Below are 19,800 nucleotides of genomic sequence, written 5' to 3'. Positions count from 1 at the left end.
TTACTATTTTATTGTGATTTGACGGTAAACAAATATAATAATTATTTTAATTAATATCACAATATGACGCAACTATACTATCTCATTTAAAATTTAAGTTTCTACCTCGTAGAAAAGTCAGTGCGTAACCATTACAAACATAAAACGGTTTTTGTTCGTTTATTCTCAGTATCATACGAAACTTTAAATACATTGTGTGGGAAAAATTAAGAGTTAAAGTCGGTGGTACATATAATTACCAATGAGTTTTAAAGAGCGTATAGGCAAAGTATGAATGTTTTACGATATATTTTTATTGTAATCACGTGCATTTATAACACGTAAAATAAATGTCTGAAGTATGCTTTATACCCAAAAATACTTAACGGATCTTGACTAAATTCTGTACTGGTAATCGACAAGAAAAGATTCGGGGTTATGAGTTTTGTCGGTTAAACTTTTTTTTTTGGCATAAATGGAATTCAAAACAAATACGTATCCAAATTCTTTCAAAAACGGCCAGTCATACGTAATACAGAACCTAACCTAGCAACGTACAAGAGATTATCTTCACGGTTGGTCACATTAACCCTTGGGAAAGAGATCTCAGAACCCATTGTACGAGGTGCGATCGGAAAGTTTCTAGACTGCGCCTATAAAAACTCGTACACTTATCTCAGGTATTAAATTCACCCATCACCCTCGAAGTAGTTCCCCTGGGAGTGAACACAACGATCCCAGCGCCGCTGCCAAGCCTGGAAGCATCCCTGGAAATCTTTCTTTGTCAGCCTGTCAAGCACCATCTGCGATTCTGCCTGAATCTCTTCTATCGTCTCAAATCTCCTTCCCTTTAGCTGAATTTTCATCTTTGGGAAGAGGAAGAAGTCACACGGAGTTAAATCCGGCGAATAAGGAGGGTGCGGGATGACGGCCATGGTGTTTGAGGCCAAAAACTGCCGAACTTTGAGGGCGGTGTGCGCTGGTCCTCAGACACGATGCGTCGCATGTGGAGTTCTTCCTTTAGAATCAGCTGTCAGGTCCCATAGCCTATCCCAACAATGTCGCACAAGTCGTTGATGGTACGACGTCGATCTTCGTGAATAGCCTGCCGAATCTTCGTAACATTTTCGGGCGTTGTGCTCGAAGATGGTCGTCCAGAACGCTCGTCATCATCGACAGAGGTTCGGCCATTTTTAAAACGTGAATGCCACACAAAAGTGTGTGCACAACCCACTGCGGACTCCCAAAATGCTTGCTTTAGCATTTCATAGCTTTCCGTAGCCGTTTTGGCGAGTCTTTGGCACAATTTGATGCACACGCCATTCCGAAATCGCAGGAGGGTCGGTGTAATGCACTACCAAAACGCCCGTAACTAAGAAACAAATGCTAATTCGATGATGCCGGCTGGCACACTGATTCACTATGAATGTAGGCCGCACCCCCTAGCGGCAGAAGCTCGTACTACATCCGGTTCGCCCTCTATTGACACAGTCTTGAAACTTTCCGATCGCACCTCGTATACAACGCTGGGTGGATCCCAGAGACGGACTGGACGTGGTGACGAAAAGAAAAATCATGCTCTTCCGGGAAGCTAAGCCTGGTCATCCAACTTGTAACCTACCCTGAGCTACCACGGGTCCATCATGGGCAGCGTAAAACAGAATAAAAACCAAAGAAGTCACAAATCATTTATGAATTGTGGAAAAAATAAAGAACTGTAATGGGAACCGTGTGGCTTTCTGATGTTGAGGACCACGTTTTTGTGCAACTTGTAGGGATCTTTTCAGCTTCTTAATGATAGACAATTGGAACAGTGTGTAATCTAGAAAACAGATCAAAAGATAAGAAAAGGCGCGACTCCAACAAAGGATCCAATAAGAAGGATTTATTTGTAAAGGGGAGGGGTGTTGGAGGAATAAGGAGGCCGTTGAACTTTGTACTGTTGGCACATGTTTCTGCAGGCACCACCAGGGGCCATGACAGATGCAAGTAAAGTACGTCTGAAGAAAAGGGGTTTAAGGTGCGAATTCTGGGGACATCAGTCTTGTATAATGCACTCTATTTTATTCAGAGTGTTAGGTCAATGTGCCAACAAAACAGCCGCGGTTAAACAACATTAAACAAAACGTATAATAAGTGTGAAGCTATAAACAAATCTAGGGTAGTCAGAGAAATTCTACAACATTATGACAAAGGACCTTACTTAAGACCTAACAGGTAAAAGAAGTGTACCGTTGTGGTTGAATATCGACGTTTCGGAGGCACAATCTAAAATGCTTCAAATAAGAATTATAAATCCTAACTAAGTCTTAAATATCATGGCATGTATACATTTTTACACGGGAAGACATTTTAAAGTTTTAAACAAAAATTCAATTCACTCGACAACCTCTAATGTTCAATCCTGTTCCCAAATTTAGTTGGAATCATTTAAACAATTTCTGAAACACACAAAATTATGCGCATGACTTCGAGCAACATCAGACACAAAACCTCAGTGGATTTTGACAACATCTTGTATGGGACACACTTCATTCAACCTGATAACGAAGTATTAACTTCGCGTTCACTCGCAGGCCGAGATTAAACTGTACACTTCATTAATTCCATGGCAAATTATCCTTCTACAGAAAGATCAAACAATTAATTGCAAATATTAATCTATTTGTAATCATACTTTCTATTCTATTGGCAGACGCAGACTGCGAAACAGTGAACATGTGCCCATTATGCACGTAATAAATCCAAAACCCGCTGAATTATCATACGCCTTAATGTGAATTACTTGATCGAGTAAATAAAAAAATCTTTAAGAATCGATTCGACTCATACACCTAACAGGAGTGGTAAATAAATTGCCATAAGCAAGACTACGCCTTGTTATAGCTTCGTTTCTGGACGTCCCATTTAGGAATCACACAGCTTCGTTGATTTCAAAATCAAAATTACTCTTAGCTATTCCTGTGTTAATACTACACAAATTCAAAACTCTGCTCTCTAGCTTTCTTTCAATACCATGGGCAATTTTTCTTAGTTACAGAAGTTCCGTTCCAACCTCGTGAAAAGCTGAACTTACATTTTGCTGATATAAACTAAAATTCCATCAGATAATTTTTCCACTTTTCCTAAACGCCATAAAAACCCGATGAATAGTTTCGGAGATGGTACGCGGGTATACGTCCCTATTATGCGTTCACATGACACATTTCCCGCAAACAACACGTACAAATTAAGAAAATCACTGAATGTCTAAAAGTGGTCAATGAACCAGTTGGACAGGTCGCATTGACATTGCCACACTCCACCGAAATGGAACAGGTTACACCGTGTTACTTTAAACCCTGACGTGACATGTGTCGTTTTAGCACGCATTCATATGTAAACAGGTGGGCGTAGGAGAAAAGGAGAATAGCAATAGAATAGGTGATTGAGACGTCAGGAACCGGCTACAGCTAGTCACGCGACGATGGGACAAATGGGGAACACATCATCTCACTTCTTTCCTCATAATATCACAAAAATCGATTCATCTTTTGTTGTTAAAGAATTTAGGTCGAATACATAACAACACATTGTTCTCTCAACAGCGAACTTCTGCATGTCAATACACTGCTTATAATTGGAGCATCGCACAATGAATGCAGACACACAATGGTACAAGGCAGGCTTGCCAATACCTTGATATACCCGATACTGGAATGAAAATAACTAACAATTCACAGGTAATCGACCGATCGATCAACGGAGTGTCAGGATATTCGTTTCGGACATCATTACGTATGTATTTATTCTATATCGCGAAGTGGTAACCACATGTACCACCTACACTATTTATTTATTTATTTAGTGTTCTGTCTGACGACAGGTCCATATGAACAGGATCCTTCCATCCTTTTCTCGGACTGGGACCTGTTCATATACGTTCTTGGCAGATGATCCAGAAGTGGTTTGCCATTGCCTTCTTCTGTGTGTGAATGGAGTAATTGTTGGGATGCCACGGAGGAAAACTCCGTGTTGCCTAGACCACGGCCTTGCCCAACACAAGTTATAAATTCGGGCACCGCCGGGAATCGAACCCGAGACCCCAGGATTACAAGGCCAGCGTTCTAACCGCTAGACCACCGTGGCTTACAATACCACCTACACTAAAATGCAATAATTTCATTTTACCATACATCAGCGTGGTGAAACTCTGCGGGTCACGTCAAACCCTAGACCACTTGTAAAAATGCCTATGAAATTATTTTTTTTTAAAATTTCTTATTAAAACAGTATTAGCTTATTTATTTTCTCTGCTCCAAAGAATTAAAAAATCGTGTATCTTATCTGGTCAGCTGTCACAAAATTCCAATGGATTTGAAATCCTATAGAACCGCTAACTGGTCAACCACAGAGAAAACTGAACGCTTTAGGCTGCGAGCTACGTCTAGACTCTACAGCAGGACAATGCGCAAGGAGTGGAAGACCTGATAACCAGCATGAGATGAGACGCAAACATTTTTAAATAATGTCATTTCATTCAGTTCGCTACATATACGTAGGTATTCAAAGACCCGAGCTATTCACTCATATGACTCGATGATCCGAATCGATTCACTCAGTCACAACTGATTTGCTTCAGATCTAAGAAACGACCACGACTTTGTGGTTTGGCGTGGCTTAAAAACTCGATAAGATCAAACAAGTTCAGAAATGTGCGCATAGTATAATCGACTAATACAGGTGCAACGTCGACCTTTGTGAATGGGGTCAGTGACCTCTGCGTGGGCTGGGTGTCACGCGACTGTCTACCTGGGCGAAAACGTAACAGCGGAGGATTCCCCTAAGGATACCCTCACATGGTTACGTTATGTTGGTTGCAAATTCCTCACTCAGTCTGTTCGGAGAGTTTAACGCGTGTAGGCCCCCAGGATATAGCCACGGTGGTCTAGCGGTTAGAACGCTGGCCTTGCAATCCTGGGGGTCTCGGGTTCGATTCCCGGCGGTGCCCGAATTTATAACTTGTGTTGGGCAAGGCCGTGGTCTACGCAACACGGAGTTTTCCTCCGGGGGCTTCCCCGGTTTCTCCGTCGCATCCATTCACACACAGAAGAAGGCAATGGCAAACCACTTCTGGATCATCTGCCAAGAACGTATATGAACAGGTCCCAGTCCGAGAAAAGGATCGAAGGATCCTGTTCATATGGACCTGTCGTCAGACAGAACACTAAAAAAAAAAGGCCCCCAGGAAAGCGACAGATTTTGTCCAATTTTAAGCAAAACTTGAATGTCGACACATTTCAGGTAAAGTTCGGCCAACATCAGATTTCGTGAAAATCTATTCGGCCGTTCTCTGTTACATTCAGACGGACGGACAGACAGAAAAGCCTAAAGCTACAACAGGGGATATTTTATTAAATCATAAGTTCCAGTACCACCAACCTCATAACCTGTCGCATTGTATGATTATTTTTAAGTTATTTACGACGATCTATCAACTGTAGAGATTACCTAGAGCCGAAACCTTCCGCATTTAACACTTTTTGAATAGATCACATGGATATAGACTTAAAATAGCAAGTTAAACTAAATTAAACTAAACCAGCTGAACTTAGTGAATAGGAAGATAACGCATGTGTTACAAATTAGTAGGAAGCGCTCCAGAGCGCGTGCTGTTTGCAGGAAATGACACATTTTCTTTGTGAAACAGCGGCACTGTGTACGAATCAGTCATGCTCTGTCAACACACAGGAACTTGTGATGCACTCGCAGAACAAAGAATGGAACAGAATCACCAAATAGTTCGGTGACCTCTGCGACAAAAATAGGAACAGTGAGGAGACAGGAGGCCTACGGACATTAGGTTCTAGGGCACGCTTGAGTTCACAGCGGGCCTTCCGCGGTGGAAACAAAGCAAGACACATTCTCAACCTCGGCACTTGCCGGACGGAGGTGAACGATCAGTTTCACACTCTGGCCGACTCCTTTATCCACGGTATGCGTTGGTTAAGAACGTGTTTCAATCCCAGTGTCGGACTCGTGGCATCGGATATCGATACCCGATCGTCCATTCCGTTAACGATCGCTGTTACTAACTCAACCACTGACACGTCCACACAGCAGAACAATTATTAAGAATCTCACAGTACCTCCGTTGATAAAGAAATTTTCAACCTTTTACGCAAAACGAAAGTTCATTACCTTGTTCACAACAGCCCGCCACTGAAACCTAACCTGAGCCAGATAAATTCGGTCCACACCCTATTCTCCTGTCCCACCTACATCTAGGTCTCCCAAGTGGTCTATTTCCTTCATGTATTCGTACTAACGCACTGAAGCATTATCTGACTACAGCATAATCTGAATAACTATCTAGCATAACACTGCCGGCTTACAGTATGTCTCCAGTCGGCAAGGCGAGGTCAAAAGATCACTTAAAGTGATATGTGAAATTAATTAAAATTTAAACCAGAAGAACTACTTACTTCTTCGTTTAGAGCAAAGCCACGCTTTAGAAACATCGATTTCCAGCTACTCGGTTGCTCTGTGCAGCAAAGCTGATGCAATACTGAGTCGAGATTACACTAGTGAACCCTACACTTATATTTACGACTGCAAATATCTGTCTCCCACCGACCGACTATTCATCTTGTAACAAGACAGGCCTAGTATACAAATAAGCTATCTTTTCCATTATACCACGGAGTCAGGTCAAAATTTAATACAACGGCGTTATATTCTCTTTCTGACACGCCGAGGGCACATGTTTGTCTTTATATTTTCCTGTTCCTCATCGCGGGGCATCCTAATTTGTCACACCACAGAATTTCGCCTCACGAAAAGGACGTACGAAACTATACATGTCCATTATACGAGGTGCGATTGGAAAGTTTCAAGACTGCGCGTATAAAAACCCGTACACTTATCTCAGGTATTAAATTCATCCATCACCCTCGAAGTAGTTCCCCTGGGAGTGAACACAACGATCCCAGCGCCGCTGCCAAGCCTGGAAGCATCCCTGGAAATCTTTCTTTGTCAGCCTGTCAAGCACCACCTGCGATTCTGCCTGAATCTCTTCTATCGTCTCAAATCTCCTTCCCTTTAGCTGAATTTTCATCTTTGGGAAGAGGAAGAAGTCACACGGCGAATAAGGAGGGTGCGGGATGACGGCCATGATGTTTGAGGCCAAAAACTGCCGAACTTTGAGGGCGGTGTGCGCTGGCGCGTTGTCATGATGCGTCGCATGTGGAGTTCTTCCTTTAGAATCAGCTGACAGGTCCCATAGCCTATCCCAACAATGTCGCACAAGTCGTTGATGGTACGACGTCGATCTTCGTGAATGGCTTGCCGAATCTTCGTAACATTTTCGGGCGTTGTGCTCGAAGATGGTCGTCCAGAACGCTCGTCATCATCGACAGAGGTTCGGCCATTTTTAAAACGTGAATGCCACACAAAAGTTTGTGCACGACCCATTGCGGACTCCCCAAATGCTTGCTTTAGCATTTCATAGGTTTCCGTAGCCGTTTTGGCGAGTCTTTGGCAAAATTTGATGCACACGCCATTCCGAAATCGCAGGAGGGTCGGTGTAATGCACTACCAAAACGCCCGTAACTAAGAAACAAATGCTAATTCGATGATGCCGGCTGGCACACTGATTCACTATGAATGTAGGCCGCACCCCCTAGCGGCAGAAGCTCGTACTACATCCGGTTCACCCTCTATTGACACAGTCACCTCGTATGTATCTACATATAACACCTTGACCTCTAAGAAAGCAGACATATGGAAACAAAACACATTTAATAAAACTATAAATGATAAAAAACTGTGTGTTACAAATTCCAATTACGAAAGATAAAATATCGTGTGAATATACAGTTTCTTATAAATGTTCGCGGCACACAGGTTGCAGAACACGACCAGGCCGCCAAAGTGGACGTGACATGTATGGAGCCGGCAGTTTTAAAACACCCGAGTCGCAAGTTCGAATCCTTTTCAGGCTGGGAATTACATCAGCAATTTTCGATGCTGCTCCGTGCGACTGCAAGAAATGAGGACGTGGATTGAATCTGACCGGCACAATATAGGAAGAAGTAGCGGAATATATTCACTTATATTTAATATTGTCGTATCAAAATAGCAGAATATCGGGAGGACGTGAGACGCTCATGAAAGAACAAGACACGCGCACAAAGTTTGTATATTCCGAAGAAAATGCCATTCGAGAGACCAAGACATAAACATGCAGCTGTTTTAAAATAGAAACTTACTTAAATATGTCCTGGATTTGCGAACTGGGTTAAACTAGCTTAGGACAGAATCCAAGAAAACATTCATGGCAATGATGGTAATTAACATCGGATCCCACAACACACGTTTTAAGAACCTGGATGATTATGTAAATAATTAGGAAATTCTTTAGTAGCCTGGCAAATCTACAATCAGAGGCTGTCGTATGCATCTCCCAGTCCGTGTTTTGAACACTCCGTATGTTCGAAATGCGACAGTGCTGCCGTGTTTAAAGAGACATGAAACTGCCAGGAACTCTTAGCCTATATATGACATCAATAATTTATTTCTGAGTCACTAATTTACTCTGCGTATTTAGGTTTTTTTTTTTTCGTTTTAAGCGATAGTAATTCCGACCGCTACCGTCCTCAATGATGTGGATGATTCTGCAAGCGTGCCATTTAAATGAGCGCTAAAGAAACGTCAGTTCTTGACTTTAAGCAATTAATCACTTGTCAAGTAGCCTACAGTGGCGGTTTCTGGACACGCCCTGATTGATGGGAGTCGGGCGCTGATATCTGTCCTGCATATTATAAAAATAAGGACGACAACAATATATACCGATCGAAATGCAGCGCATGTGATACACGAAGGCGAGAGTGACAATGACAATTACTGGAACAACTAGAAACATATGAAGGCAATTTATAATAAATATTTAGCGTCCCTAGCAAACACCAAAACTTCCTTAAAATTAATTTTAATATTACTCCCTCGATCATCCAATTCCAAGCAGTCTCGCTCAACTAAAAATTCTGTACCCATTTATACTTTATTCATGCATGCTACATGCTCCATCCATCCTATCCTTGATCTGATGACCCTTATAACACGCGGTCATTTCATCCGTCTTAGGTCCAAATATTCTCCACACCACCCTGTTCTCAAATACTATTAATCTGTGTTCTTCCCTTAACGCGAGAGATCAGGTTTCACGTCCACTAATTTGTTAAAATGTTAATTACAGCCTGTAATTTCAGACAATCTCTTCATACACCGCGTACACCATCACCATAAATTCTTGCGGAATGGGCCCTGTGATCAGTTCAGACTCAGGATTACTTCTGGAATTCTGAATCAGCTTAGACATATGAGCTCGACGTAAGGTCTTTGCCCACACACGACAGCACAACACACAAAATAAGAATAAGAAGAAGAGAAATATACACAATTTGAGCAGGATTCAAACCCGAGACCCCAGTTTCGAAGTGGCCAACACCCACGATCTACACAGTAAAGATACTGTGATCGTAAATGTTTAAAGGAGAACACATCTCTCACAGAACGTTTTTCTGTAGTGATCGTTCGATATCAGTGGATCGGAGGGCTTTGATGTCTGCATTATTCAGTGGAATTGCTCGAGAATTTTGCAATCATTCTTACAGGTCATGACGACATTTTTGTCTCAAGGTGCGGAACTATATTATCAAAGTTACTCATAAAACAGCCTGGTTAAACATCTGCTAACCAAATAATTCAAAACATTGTTTGTACAGAGTACGGACATTCTTAGGAAAATGTGGGTTACCACATTGTCTTCCGGATACTTTAAGCACAAAGCGGTAACACAGGTCAGCACCCACACAGTTTGATGAGAAGACGAGGTTAAAGTAATTATCTTATTATCCCGTATCCACAGTTCAATGCACTTCCAGGTGGAGTCGAACGACTGGCTTTCCACTGCCTACAATCCGCCGATACACTCTGCCCCTTAGAAAGTAATTCGGTAAAGTCACGGACCCTTACAATCTACAAGTAGGAGGGAAATTCAAAATCAAAGACATATTTCAGTTTGTCTTAAAAGTGATATTTCAGGTCCTCACGGCAGCGAGTACGAAGATCTGCGTAGTATGGTAGAACTTTACCAACAACTCATCGCCCTGATAATGGAGGCAGCAGTGACCTCTGAAACGTTGGTAAACATCTATCAGACTTCACGGCGCAACAACCCAGAAGGCAGAAATCTTCATCGCCCTGATGACGGAGGCAGTATGACCTCTGAAACGTTGGTAAACATCGACCAGACTACACAGCGCAACAACCCAGAAGACAGAAATCTTCATACTCTGATGACGGAGGCAGTATGACCTCTGAAACGTTGGTTAACATCGACCAGACTACACAGCGCAACAACCCAGAAGACAGAAATCTTCATCGCCCTGATGATGGAGGCAGTATGACCTCTGAAACGTTGGTTAACATCGACCAGACTACACAGCGCAACAACCCAGAAGACAGAAATCTTCATACTCTGATGACGGAGGCAGTATGACCTCTGAAACGTTGGTTAACATCGACCAGACTACACAGCGCAACAACCCAGAAGACAGAAATCTTCATACTCTGATGACGGAGGCAGTATGACCTCTGCAACGTTGGTAAACATCGACCAGACTACACAGCGCAACAACCCAGAAGACAGAAATCTTCATACTCTGATGACGGAGGCAGTATGACCTCTGAAACGTTGGTTAACATCGACCAGACTACACAGCGCAACAACCCAGAAGACAGAAATCTTCATACTCTGATGACGGAGGCAGTATGACCTCTGAAACGTTGGTTAACATCGACCAGACTACACAGCGCAACAACCCAGAAGACAGAAATCTTCATCGCCCTGATGATGGAGGCAGTATGACCTCTGAAACGTTGGTTAACATCGACCAGACTACACAGCGCAACAACCCAGAAGACAGAAATCTTCATACTCATCGCCCTGATGACGGAGGCAGTATGACCTCTGAAACGTTGGTTAAGATCGACCAGACTACACAGCACAACAACTCAGAAGACATCCATCTACGTGATTTGGAAAGTTAGAAATTAAATTTGTCCAAAGTTAGGTAATTTACAATTTTGTAATGACAATTCAGCATCTGCAAAGAACCCATGTGTGTACTCAGGTAAGGAATACACTATTCTAGTCTTGTTAAATTCTATTTAGGTTCAAGTTAAAGCAGGACTTGGTATTTTAATCATGAACTTGGCTCTTGCCTGTGGTATTGTAGTACAGCGCACGCAACAAGAACTGTTACGGTGGGATTAAATATTGAGACTGCATTGTTTGTAAGGAAGATATATGAGCATGACGCTAGGAATTAACAAAAGAACGGGTGGCATGGCAAACTGTTACAGTGACAACAAAAACGTGGAATTTCTTAGCCCCTAGAAACGTACATTAGGATTATTAAGAAAAGAGACAATTTTTTAGTTACAAATTAACTATACCGACAAAATTAAAATGTATTTTTTTTAATTTCTTTAGGTTATGTTGGGTTTAAAACTGTCTCTGATTTTATTTTACTGAATAGGCCTTTACAGACGGTCATCAGCTATTCAACTGTACATGTATAAGTTTAGTTAATCTGTTTGTGTACTATTTTTCATTATTATTTCATTATTATTGTATGTATTATCAGTGTTTGCCTGTTATTGGCTTCTTGCTATTGGCAAACACGTAAATAAATTAATTGAATTGAATTGAATTATCACTCGTCCATCACGGGGAAAGGCGAAATTATGAAAATCATGGCCAAACAACTTAAAATGTGAGATGATAATGTTGCGTCATATTGTGATGATTATAATTGTTTAATTTTAACCGTCTAATCACAATAAAATATTTTATTAAATATTAAAATATTATTACTACAATTAACATCAGAGCATCATTTTAATATATTTTAAATATTTTAAATGTTAATTATAGTAATAATATTTTAATATTTAATAAAATATTTTAATGTGATTAGACGGTTAAAATTAAACAACTTAAAATGTTTTCTACATTTGTTGAGATTCACTCAGTACCTACTGAATACGAATCAGAGACGTTACCGCAAAGAACGCCTCCCTTCTGCTTGAATGTACCGGCAATCCCTTGGAAACACCAACAAAAATCATGAGAAACTCATACAAGGCAGTCGATAAATCTGCCGAGCATCGAACTAGCAACATTTTAGGATGAAAGTAAGAAGTGAACTACAATTATCGAAACTGCGTGATACCAGTCACTCTCTAAACAAAAATAATATGTTAATCATGCGAAATGCTGGATGTCCTCAAAGTAACACTGGATGGTTTTGCGACCCGTCATTACGGCAGTGTTATAGTGATGACAATCTGTGTTGTCTTAACCTGTTTAGAAGCAAGATATTCACAATGCAAATTCCAAGGTGTTTTCCTTCGTCTATAACACTCTCAAGGCCTTTCATAAACATATATACATATACATTCCCCTCTGCGTCTGACGTAAGAAAAGATGCCAGACCGTGCTCCATCATTGTCTTTATGGCATACAACAGCGAAGGCCCGAGTTTATTTCTAGAAACTCTGTGTTTAAACAAGTTAATGGTGTCAGTGATTGGTGACGACGGAAACAGAAGTTTATTTTCTTAGTTTAATGAGACATATTTCAGGAGTTAAAAGACAATTAAATTTGTTTCATTGGCTTATACTTCGAAAAAACAAAAAACGAAAAAAACAAATTTGCAACAGCTCTGTCCTCAGATTCTCGCGGCCGGAGTTCAATCGTGGACGAGAAAGGTTGAATGTTTCGGCAGTTACAGATGAAGATGCAATTATGCAGTAGGCCTATTTATTTTTGCGAACCTTCTAATCAGAACGAAGGGTGTAAAATGAAAGCCTTAACATGGGGACAATGTTCTGCTACCGAATACGAAAATTCAACACCCATAAACCAAAACAAAAATTCCACTGTCCTTGATCCTGATGTTCAGAAGCTGAACACACTTCACCAAAAGACATTTTGCCAAAACCCAGTTACATTCAAATAATATTTAACTTCTTTCTCCGTCTTGGAAATTATCAGATTCTATGCGATATCTCAATAAAACGTTTCTACATTGGCAAGAGTTCTTTTTTCCCTCTTGTAAGTCATACGAACTACTTTCTGTCGGAGAAGCCAAGAGACGAAGCCCCTAAGTTCACACCGAGGGTGTGATAATATACTGTTTGGTCAGAGCCTCGCACACCTCGTGGGGCAATGGTGAAGTGATGATGAACAAGAGAAAACAGAAGAACTCGAGAGAGAAATCAGCTTCAGTGCCACTTCGTCCACTTGAAGTGAAGTCGCCTGGCATTGAATCCAGGTCTCTGCGGTAAGAAACCTGCTTCTGGCCGCCTGAGCCAATGTACAGTTATGGCAACGTCTCTGTCATTCTTGGACCACTTCTACTGACCCTCTGTGAGGTTATCGGAACCAGGGGTCAGTAACCTTTGCGTTACCGCGGGGCTGCATTGGTTATTCATATCTTTGTCGACAGCTTCAGTAAGAATTAACAAAATCGTGGACAGTAAGCGTATTTCTTTAAATCAAAAGGTTACAGCTGGCGTTCACATGAAAAAAAATAACCACATTTCTCCACACAATTCAGTTCATTGTAAATTTGTTTGTTAGCTTTTAAACAGTTCTAATTTCAAGTTGTTGTGATGATCGTGGATGATGCGAAGGCAGGATTTGTAAAAATGGGCGTGATCTAGTTCAAAGTACTATCTTTACAGAGACGTCGGAAACAGGATATGCACGGAGAAAACTACAGGTCAGTCAATACCGGCCGAGATTCGAACCGGGTACATCCAAATACGAGTCCACAACGACATCTACTTAACAGAACAGTAGATGTGTGACTGTGTAATGACTAGTGGAAACTTACTGATTCTTCCTCGCGAAATTAAATCCGGCATACGCTATTAACAGGGACTCGATCCGAAGACCGGAAGTTGGCTTATATGTCAGGATGTCAGTCAACACATATCACCAAGCAGTCTCAAGAGACTGCGACGGCCATATTACATAACAGCGTTCCGTATCAGTGAATCTCGACCTTCACAGAACTGGAGGGCGGGGGGGGGGGGGGTGTTACGTAATGGCAAATGACTAAAGTACGTTCTTGATAAGTTGTTACCACCTGCTGCCGCTCAAACAAACACGCAAAAATAGCCCTACAGAATGTCCGCCCGCACCCGCATCGAGTAACAAATACAAAACCTAATTCCAGATTCAGAGGAATCTGATATACGAGGTGCGATCGGAAAGTTTCCAGACTGTGTCAATAGAGGGCGAACCGGATGTAGTACGAGCTTCTGCCGCTAGGGGGTGCGGCCTACATTCATAGTGAATCAGTGTGCCAGCCGGCATCATCGAATTAGCATTTGTTTCTTAGTTACGGGCGTTTTGGTAGTGCATTACACCGACCCTCCTGCGATTTCGGAATGGCGTGTGCATCAAATTTTGCCAAAGACTCGCCAAAACGGCTACGGAAACCTATGAAATGCTAAAGCAAGCATTTGGGGAGTCCGCAATGGGTCGTGCACAAACTTTTGTGTGGCATTCACGTTTTAAAAATGGCCGAACCTCTGTCTCTGCAAGAACCGACCCCAACTTCCTTTCTAAGCTCCGTGTGACTTCTTCCTCTTCCCAAAGATGAAAATTCAGCTAAAGGGAAGGAGATTTGAGACGATAGAAGAGATTCAGGCAGAATCGCAGATGGTGCTTGACAGGCTGACAAAGAAAGATTTCCAGGGATGCTTCCAGGCTTGGCAGCGGCGCTGGGATCGTTGTGTTCACTCCCAGGGGAACTACTTCGAGGGTGATGGATGAATTTAATACCTGAGATAAGTGTACGGGTTTTTATACGCGCAGTCTGGAAACGTTCCGATCGCACCTCGTATGCCTGAACCGACAGACTTCGCAAGTTGTTAAAAACACTTTAATTCGTTCTGTTCCATAACACTTTCTCTGGCACATTTTGACATTTCTCCAAACCGATTTTCCTGCATCTTCTATATTGTTACCGAGGGCGTTACTAGGTTATTAAATTCTTTAACGATGCCATTTATACTTCAGTCGTTACTGATATAAAACTGGCAATGAACCATTTGAAATGAATTGCTTGGGTCCATCTGAAGGTATTATCACACCAGTCGCCTGCACAGACTGAAAAATCACAACAACAAAAAATCAGGATACTCAGTGGCCTGGCGTGTATTCCAACCGGGTACCTCCAGAATACAAGTCTAACGCGTTTGCTACATTAACTTGCTAGCTGTCATTAAAGCGAGACAAAGAAACATTACATGAAAGGAGATTCTCAACATGTCCACAAATTATATCAATTTCTGATTTCCGTAACCGCAGCGAAAACACCAAATACCTTTCACGTTATGGTTGAAAAATCTATAAAAATTTAAAGGCTATAACAAAACATTTATGCGAAAACAAAAACATTCAATCGTATATAACTTCATTTCCGCCCATTTTCTTCTGGTATTCTGGACTAGAATGTACCTTCGAACACATCCTTATTACAAGCAGAATTTAGTATTGATGTTCCTTAACCCCCGGAATCTGCCCTGATGATACAGGCAGCAAGCACCTCTGAAACGTCGGTTTCCTTCCACCATACTATATGACGCAACAACCGAAAAGACAGCTATCTTCATGCTCTGTTTACAGTTTATAAGACACAACTGTATCCTGCGGCAACTTCTCCAACACGCCTGTTATGCATGTAGCCGATACAAGGGTTTACAGGCGTCATGGAAACGCACAACCCTAGTAAACCTATTTGTATGGTCCAAATAAAACAAAATTTTCCCTACACAGCGTGGTTCAAATAAAAATTTATACATTTCTCCATAACAGTTCATCGTAAAAACAACTGGCACCGAACACAACATAAAAAATATGTTATTACGGTCTTCAAATTTTAAGCCGATATGCTGAATGTTTAGGAAAATACACAGAGAAATTTCCTTCTCTTGCAATGTGACCTGTTATACGTACAAGTTTGCAGCAACAGGTGCATATCCGGTAGAAACAAACGACAAAATACAAACAAAACGTAAAGATTCAAATATAAAAACCCATAGTTTGTTACTTGCTGTAACTGGGAATAAATGAAACATTAACTATTATAAAAGAATGTAATTGAAATATATGTGTATTTCATTGGTGTGGACTACGCGTTTCCATTCGTATTGGAACTTAGAACGCGAATTTTAGCTTCAAATTTGTACAGAAATATTATTGACACTAATGGCGACAATAAATCCTATGGCGTGTGGTGAGTTCTGTCTTCAGTTAGAAAAGCGACTATACTGCAAAGTAAGCTGCAAGGAATACGCCAACTGGCAAAAGGAAACAGTTGTTAAAATCCGCCTTCTGTCGGTAACAGGTGGGTGTGAATGCACAAAGTCAGTGTGCCAAATACTGTTGCGCAAAGCTTCAAATCAGAGAGACAGAATGGACGTTCTGATAGACCTTGTATTTAGGACATGGAACATGATAGGTTCATTATAAAACACAGCTGTTGGAATAGAAACATAATATACTAAAGTAATTATATCACACTGCCTGCTGCCTCAGATATGGGTGTATCTGATAAACACGTTCCAGGACTTGGCTCCACTCCCGATTTTGGGTGAATTACTATCATTATAAGATAGTGTAGTTGCGTCATATTGTGACTTATTAATTAAAATTAATTATTTAATTTTTCCGTCAAATCACAATGTATTTAAAATAAGATAATTAAAATATCATTCTGTGTTCCATATCGAAAAATCGATTTACAATTGGAACAGTTACAACATGTTTCGGTTTTATTAAACCATCATCAGGTGTAAAATTATATTAAATTTAAAACTCAATTACAATTTTTTACAATTTTTTCGTAGTGTTGTGTTGTAACTGTTCCAATTGTAAATCGATTATTCGATATGGAACACAGAATGATATTTTAATTATTTTAATTATCTTATTTTAAATACATTGTGATTTGACGGAAAAACCAAATAATTAATTTTAATTACTATCATTATATTGACACACATTATTATTATTATTATTATTTATAATTTTGTTCTTTCTATTCCTTGTTTTTTATTTTATTTACTGAAACTAGCTCTAGTAGCTGTTGAGTCATCCAGGATTTCTTGAACATTCCAGGACACCCGACAAAGGGTGGTCATCCAAGTTGTGTGCTGGGCGGGGAACTAACAACTTCCCACCGTAAAAGAATCAGCATGTCACGAAATGTTAAATGGTTGTGCTTACTGTACGGGAAAAATAAAACGTAACTCATTCATAATCCTAGACTGATCGCCTATTTGTATTACCACACGTCCCTTACTGCTTATCTCCGTTAGTGGCAACGTAAAATGTAAATACTCAATTAAAAACAAATTAAATTTAAGATATAGACTTATAATAATTAAATTTAAAAATCAATAAATATGTAGCACGGCCGAAGAAACAAGTTAAGCACACGCAATTTATATTTGAAACCTTATAAAAAGACCATTTGCGATACCGAGGCACATCGACACGCTCAAAGTAAGGTAGACTCAACTCCTGCATCCTCACGGTTTCAAAATGTCAGGTCAAGTTTTTTTAAAAGACAGTTACTTATCAGTTGCTCACGCAACGGAGGAGTAAATCAGGTTAGCGTCTATAAATTATAACTACGGCAGTGGCACAACGTGGAAGCGTGGAAAGCGTTCAAGACAACTTTTGTAACAAGTCTATAGACGGCGACAAACATCGGACTGTTCTGTAAGCGTCTCACGGTCAGCCAAAGGAGTGAATCTACCTACAAATTTGATACGTGACATAGTTTGTTGGAAACATTACGTGCATTCAGAGTGGTCAGAATCCAGTGTCACTGACTGGCTCGACCGCGACAGCTTTCTCTCCGAACGAGGCAGCAGGGATATACGAAAACTCCGTATCGTATTTACACGACAGGGGTACACAAAGCGACCGATGCCTCTGAGAAATATCACGTAGCAGATCCGCGTAGACCTCGTGGTAATGATCTTGTCCTGTGTTCTGTAGTACTCGGTTCACATCTCGTCAGGGCAACGCCTACCATGGAGGTTTGAAGATGTTTGTCTTCTGGTTTGTTGTAGCCTACAGCCTGGTAGATGTCTACCGACGTTTCATCTGGACAATGATGACGGAGGTAACAACATCCATGAAACTATGGTAAAGTTCTAACAGACTATATGGCTCAACAGCAACCCAGAATACTGCCATCGTTATACTGACAGATGTTTTCGTACTTATCTTCAGTATCTTCGGGCAGAAACTTTCAAACTGTTTCCATTACAATTTAACATTCAATAACTCTAAATTTTACCCACTGAGTGTATTTGAATTTCATATGATTCTCCTGAGAGTAAACAGCGAATATTTGCCTAAACAGAATTAGTCAACTGTGTAACGGAGTTTTGTTGTTGTTTTTTTTTTTTTTGAGTAGGAAGTGGATTTAAAATATTGTCCAGAAGAGCTTCACAATTATCCCCACTCTTGTGACACTCCATTCTTAAAAGTCCATAAATTCCCCTCAGTACAGTCTTCTCAAACATCCTCAATATAAGTAATGACGACACACCAAATCCGCCCTTGTTTAGATTCATCTGACCAAGCGGAAAACGCTTGTGGGGTACGCGTCTTACAATTTGAAAACCATTCTGTATTATCGTATTACTATCGATAAACAGAACAGCGGAACCCCAGAGGACGTTGCGTACAGCAAGTGTCCATTCACGATTAAAAATAAAAGAATGAAGAATTCAAAACAATTAGACATTGTGTAAAACGACACGATTGGCCTTCGACACGCTGCAGAAAGGCAGGGGAACTGCTGTTGGCTTTGTGAATGATGGAGTCTATTGGTGATAACAATCAGATCACCTCACTTGTGATTGCACCATTCATTGTTTGTTCGGTGTTCAGGGTTACCAGAATCAAAGGCTGTTGTTGTAAGTCTTGCAGAAGATGGATGAAGTGTGTTTATCGGAAACGTTGGTATCCATCTACAAGTCCGCACGGCGTTACTGCCCAGAAGAACATCGACACACAGAACTAACGTCACCCCGGAACTCCCAAAATCAATTGTTACACACAGACTGCTGCTTAGTAATCTATATTTTTTCCTCGATACACAAATCTGAACCGCCACGGTGGTCTAGCGGTTAGAAAGCTGGCCTTGTAATCCTGGGGTCTCGGGTTCGATTCCCGGCGGTGCCCGAATTTATAACTTGTGTTGGGCAAGGCCGTGGTCTAGGCAACACGGAGTTTTCCTCCGTGGCATCCCAACAATTACTCCATTCACACACAGAAGAAGGCAATGGCAAACCACTTCTGGATCATCTGCCAAGAACGTATATGAACAGGTCCCAGTCCGAGAAAAGGATGGAAAGATCCTGTTCATATGGACCTGCCGTCAGACAGAACACTAAATAAAATAAAAAACACAAATCTGGAGGAAGAATCAATAAACTGGGGAAATAATGGTTTATCTTGTCTTTTAAAGGTAGTTTCATTACATCACCGAAATTAAGTGTCTATGGATGCTATTCTGTTCCATTTCAATCCACTCCACAATATTTAAACCACGTTTGACTTAGTCTTACAAGCAGCACGCATCGGAGATTTTAGAAATGCATGCAAACATTTTAGTCGGAAACCCAAAAGGATATACTTGCAGGAAGTAGATACAGAATGGGGCATAACATTAGCGT

At 40.9% G+C, this 19,800-nt stretch overlaps 1 protein-coding gene across 1 annotated transcript in view; it reads right to left on the bottom strand.

Annotated features, from left to right (window-relative positions):
• Sesn (Sestrin) overlaps positions 1–19,800 on the bottom strand; it is a 268,523-nt gene that overhangs the window by 185,650 nt on the left and 63,073 nt on the right. The window lies entirely within an intron of this gene.

Source organism: Zootermopsis nevadensis, unplaced genomic scaffold (genome assembly GCF_977971745.1).
Source record: "Zootermopsis nevadensis isolate Lab colony 2312 unplaced genomic scaffold, Znev_1.0 Znev_ptg000050l, whole genome shotgun sequence".
Classification (NCBI taxonomy): Eukaryota; Metazoa; Arthropoda; class Insecta; order Blattodea; family Termopsidae; genus Zootermopsis; species Zootermopsis nevadensis.
This window is presented reverse-complemented; position numbering and strand designations above follow the sequence as displayed.